Here is a 6,309-nt window from a genome sequence, read left to right on the forward strand (position 1 = left end):
CATTTTTTTATTTGACAGTCTAAGAGAAAAGAGGTCAGTGCCCCTGAATAAACAGTAAGGTATTGCATGTTATAAAAATTCTTGCAGCACACCAGTGTGCCAAGGTACACCTGTGAAAAATTTCTGCACTATGCTGTAACTTGAAAATAATACAAGATAATATTGATTGTAATTAAAACTAAAATTTAAAAAGGCAAACAAAATACAAATGGCCAATAAAGATATTTTAAAATGACCACCCTTCCTAGAAATAAAAGAATACCTACTAAAATAAGTGTTTTACCTATTAAATTGGCAAATATTTTAAAAATTGATAATGTTTTTTGTTGGTTAAGGTGCAGGAAAATGGGCACTCAAAGCTGGTTGAAATGTAAACTGATGCATGATTATTGCAAAAAAAATTTAAAGTGTGCATGGCTTTTAATTCTGCTTCTGAGAAATTTTAAGAAATTAATGTGAAAAAAAGTTTTAGTTACCAAAAAAAAAAAATGCGATGACTTTTTAAATGATTTTGAATCAATGCAATGATTTTTAATACAACCAAAATATAAAATAACAGAATACTCATTTACTAAATTATGGAGAAGCAATTACAATGATATTGTGCAAATCTATGTTTGGCCTGAAAAGGTGTTCGCAGAATATTATTAAGTGAATAAAGCCAAGTTACAAAACATTATATATGCTACAATCTATTTTTTGGTTTGTCTAACATACCGGTACTACACACACAATATATCAAGACAAAAGTTTGCAAGGGTATACATCAGAGAGTTATCAATGATAGTGTATAGGTGGGTGAGTTTATGAGTTATTTTTATGTTTGCTTTGCTTTGTATTCTGATTTTTCTGTACTGAAAACAATTTTATTACATATAAGTTAATTTCAAATAAACCATTCATTTTCAGTGAGAGACATGTCACTCCCAAGAGTGTGAAAATTGGGTTTTGAAGTGTGTAAAAAAACCCTACCCGACAAACTCTTAGTATTTAATTTCATAGAAGGGAAATAGAGAGCAATTAGGAGAAAAAAAATGTCTAAAATACATTCCATAGTGGAAAATAATGAAAAACACCTGAGACATTGAAGCACACCAACATGAAACTTTGTTATAAATATGCACATGAAGTATACAATCAAAATCTATAATAATAAAAGGGTAATATGTTAATTAGATCTGACATCATTTCAGATGCCCTTCCTGAGGAGGCCGGGGTTGGAGGGAAGCCAGCCCAGTTCCCAGGTGCCTGTGGGCAGCCAGAGGGAAGCAGCCCGGGTCCCGGGTGCTGGAGGGAAGCTGGTGCCAACAGTCGGGGGAAGGAAGGCCTACTCTTGCACGAATTTTCATGCATCAGTCCTCTAGTTTATAATAAAAAACAAAAATCATTATTCTAACATATATTTATTATACACATGTGATACATATATACATATACAGATATATGTATATATATATATTCTCTTCCTCTACCAAAAGGTAAAGATCTCACTGTTCATTGAAAGCAGTATCACACTCATGCTGACATCAGCAAAAGTTAAATCATTAACTGACCTTAATGTCAAATTGGCTCCTGTTGGAAGGTGCAGTCAGATCATTTACTTTACTAGGTGTATAGGTTAATAATTCGGATTTTATAATCAAAGAAAACATGATAATTTCAAGAGAAACATCAAAAGTGCTTTATTCAAAGTAATGTCCATCGCTAACTGCACATTTCCCCCATCTTTCAGGTAATTTGTGGATACCGTCCCAATAGAACTTTTTTGTTTTAAGGCAAACCATTCAGAGACCAATTTTCCACTTCTTCATATGTTTTGAAGTGCTGCTCAGAAAGTGCGTGTGCCATCGATCAGAATAAGTGGTCATCTGAAGGAGCAAGGTCTGGTGAATACAGTGGGTGGGTTAATACTTCCCAGGCAAGATCTTTTAACGTGTCTTTAACTGGTTTTGAAGTGTGTGATGGTGCGTCATCATGAAGCAAAATTACTTTGCCGTCTTCTGGCACATTCTGGTCGTTTCATGATCAAAGCATGGTTCAAATTGATTATTTGCTGTTGGTATCGATCAGTATTAACCGTTTCACCTGGTTTTAGAAGCTCATAATACACCACACCTTCCTGATCCCACCAAACGCAGAGCATGGTCTTCTTTGTGAAGTGATTTGGCCTTGCAGTCGATGTTGATGGTTGACCTGGATCAACCCATGATTTTGTGCATTTGGGATTCTCAAAATAAATCCACTTTTCATCGCCAGTCACAATTCGATGCAAAAAAGACTTACTTTCGTGCCACTGAAGCAACATTTTACTGATGACTTTTTGGTTTTCCATTTGTCTTTCGTTCGGTTGATGTGGCACCCATTTTCCTTCCTTTAAAATCTTTCCCATTGCTTGTAAATGATCAGAAATTGTTTGCTGAGCAACGTTTAATCTTTCTGCAAGTTGTTTTTGAGTTTGACATGCATATTCATCCAATAATGCTTGTAATTGTTGGCCTTCAAACTTTTTCGGTTGACCTGGACGTTCTTTGTCTTTCACATCGAAATCATCACTTTTAAAGCATTTAAACCACCATTCACGAGTATCTTTAGATGGAGCATGTTCACCATAAGCTTTCCGAAGTATATAACTTTCAGCAGCACTTTTCTTCAAAATAAAGTAATACATTAAAACTTTCCGCAAATGCTCCTTTTTTGGCATGAAATTCAACATTTTTAAGTATAAAAATATCTTTGATGTTAACACCTTCAGAAAATTTGACATATGAAGTTTTTTGGGGGTTGTGTTTTTTAAATATATTTTATTGATTTTTTACAGAGAGGAAAGGAGAGGGATAGAGAGTTAGAAACATTGATGAGAGAGAAACATCAATTCAGCTGCCTCTTGCACACTCCCTACTGGGGATGTGCCCCCAACCAAGGTACATGCCCTTGACCGGAATTGAACCTGGGACCCTTCAGTTTGCAGGCCAACACTCTATCCACTGAGCCAAACCGGTTAGGGCAACATATGAAGTTTTGAAGCTTGTTGTCAATACAACAAAATAGCATACATATCAAATTGCATATATATCAACATATGTGTAACTCCATCTATTGAAAAAAAATCCGCATTATTAACTGGTACACCTAGTAAAGTGATGGCCATTTTCTTCAATGAATTGATTTTTTTAAAGACTGATAAGGGATTTTATATAAAACAATTATATAACTCATAACACCTGGACTGGTATGAACCCTTGTGATTTTTCACATCAGTGTAATAATCCCTAGGGAAATTTATGATAGATTTGGTTAGGGGCCATCTGATCTCTATTTCTTTATTAACTGGCTACTTACTCTTCATTATGGAAAAGAATAATTATTGAGGTAAAATAAAAACTAATTATTTGAAATCCAGTGTTTCAAATACAGCAATGACGTCAATAGAGACTAACATATGAACTCAGAATCAGGCCTCACTTTTAACAGGCTTGAACATGTCAGTCTGTCCAATTCAGTCAATATTTCTTATTTCACTTTCTGAAAGGAATCTTGAAGAATAAAACAATGCCAATAAAGCTTCACTTACACTTTTCTTGCACCTGCCAACTCCCCGTTACAACCGCACATGGTTTCCCAGATGAAACGCAGCCATAAATGTCAGAATAGTGGAACTGGTGATTAACACCAGGCAACGCAAAGTCAAAAACCACAGAACTGAATTCAGAGTGCACTTTTGCAATTACTGTTTTAGTGGAACAAAACATACTTGTCATGGCCATGTCGTTAAAAGAAAGATACAAAAATAAGCTGGGATCCTGGGATGGGGGTCTCAGCACAGACAAGCAGGTATACCCTGGGCTGTCACAGAGATTAACATGAATGTAGGAGTTCTTGGAAGAGCCGCTTGCCTCAACTCTTGATGACTGGGTCTGCTCGACTCCATCAGTCAAGAAACACATTTAGGGAACTTGATTCTACTGACCTTTGGAAAAGCTGGCTGATTTCTATAAGGATCTGATGGTTAATCAATTCTTTCATGGTGAGGTTCTTCTACAGGAACAGGTGATTTCATTGGCCAAGACAGGCCCTCCTTGCCCAGCCCTTTAAAAAGGCTGCTTAGTAGCCTATTACAAACATGCTAAGTCTACAAGTCCAAAATAGTCCAGATAGTCCAGGCACCTCCTACATCCATAAATATTTCTTTTAAATCCTGATTGCTTTTGCTGTACAAATCAGATCCCCATGTCATGTTTCAACCTATTTAATATGACCACAGGGTCAGATTGCTGGGGCATTTAATCCTTGTTAGCCACATTTTTGTTGCTGATAATCATTAGATGGTATTGACTGTTCTCTGTGCTCTGCCTCGTTGGCCCTCCAAAATAACTACAATGCGGTGCTCACCAGCTGGGGCCCTGCCTTGAGGACGGGAAAACATGACATGGACACAAGAAGAATCAACAGCCTGCATTGACTGCCCTGGTGTGCCCAACACTGCCATCACTTTCGATTTCTCAATGCAAGACAGTCCATTTTTTGTCTGTCATCAAAGTTTGCAGAGACTCTGAAAACTCTAAAAAAACACATGACATAAAAGAAGCTATTCTCATTAAGTCCAGGAGAGAGAGTATGAGTATCAAATATTCAAGGGATTAATGGGAACTGTTCCCCTAACAAGCTGTAAATCTGTACCTAATTTCAGGATTTCTATTATCTGACTCATAAAACACTAAAATGGCTATAACAAGAAAACCCAATTTGCTAAAGAAATAGCACACGTTTACATTTTAGCACATTTTTATTTACCTTTATAATCTCCCCCCAACTGTGCTAGTGTCAAATGAAGTATGAGGTAATGTTTGCAGCTAGTCAAGTCTTCAATTCCAGACATCTGTAATAAATTTTTTTAAGGCCAAGTACTGGTTCTGCATACACACCTGGAGTTTGAAATACGTTACTGTGCCGCAAGACCACACTCTCGGTTAGGGCTTGCAGGCACGGGCAAAGTGGAGGGCTCACCTGAAACCACGTAGGGACAATGAGCAAAATTTTAAATGTCTCTCCTTGTCAATCCTCTTTATATTCAACATAGTCTTAACTCGGGCATGTATCTTATCTTTGAAAATTCCAGATGATAGAAAGTAGAAAAGTCTAAAGGACGTTCATACACAATGATGGTATATTTCAGATCATTCTTGCTTTCTGATATTTGTTCACCGTGAGTCTTCCACTTACGTCTGGTGCCTTTTTACTTGGGTAAGTACTCAGAACTGTTTCTTCTGAGTATCTCTTCCCAAATTCCTGGTCTTACAGCCATGTGGACACTTGAGCTGAATGAATGGTTCAGCCTTTTCAGGGATGGAGGAAATTTTTATTGTCAAGGGCTATTTTGATATTTATAACATCATTGAGACTTATCAACTTAAAAACCAGCCTGCTATCTTTGGTCAAACATTTAATTAATTCACCCCTAAGGCCCTGGTAGGGCCAGACCAAATGATTTGAGGGGCTTATACAGCCACGGGCCAGACATTCCCCACCCCTGCTTTACATGGACAACTAGAGAGGCAGGCAGCTGAGTCTCCAAGGACAATAGTCGCTGAAGCTTGGCAATTCAAGAAATGTGTCTCTCCTACCGACCAATTGACCTTAAGTTGAAACACTTGGGAATGTGAGACTAGCATTCTAATATTCCTTAAAATACACCCATGAAAACCTCTTCACACTCAAGAACTCAGAGCCTCTAAGAAATAGCCAAGGATCAACAAAACTGTGTGCTAGTAACTGATTGTTGGCCAATTGCTTTCCTGTGCTCTTCAATAGATGCTGAACAGACCTGGCTGCAACATGGAATGGAAGCTCTGGACACTGGCTTTGCTTCTAGCTCCACTGAAGCCCCAGCTACACTTCCTCTATGACTGGAATGGGACTTTGGAAACCCAGAGATGTAATTCCACCAAAATAAAAAAGCACTCGTCCTCATGTATGAGTATCAAAAAATTATTTTTCTCAAGATATGGTAAGGACTCCACCTCCAGCACCCAATGGGGAAGATGATACCCCAATTTCTCTGATAACAGTTTGAATTGGCTTTTCCCCCATAAAATAAGCAACAAAAGGATGATTTTCTCCTGACTAATGTTCATATTTAAGTAGTTAAAATGTATCCTTTGGACAGGCAGATTCAAGTATGCAGTTAGAAAAAAACACTAAACCATAAGTGAGTTTTATAAGATAAACTTGAATAGAAGCCCCATTTCAATTTGTAGAAATACTTAAGATTGGCCACACTTTAAAAACAGCCACTGACATGGAAAAATTACT

Source organism: Plecotus auritus (genome assembly GCF_963455305.1).
Source record: "Plecotus auritus genome assembly, chromosome: 5".
Classification (NCBI taxonomy): Eukaryota; Metazoa; Chordata; class Mammalia; order Chiroptera; family Vespertilionidae; genus Plecotus; species Plecotus auritus.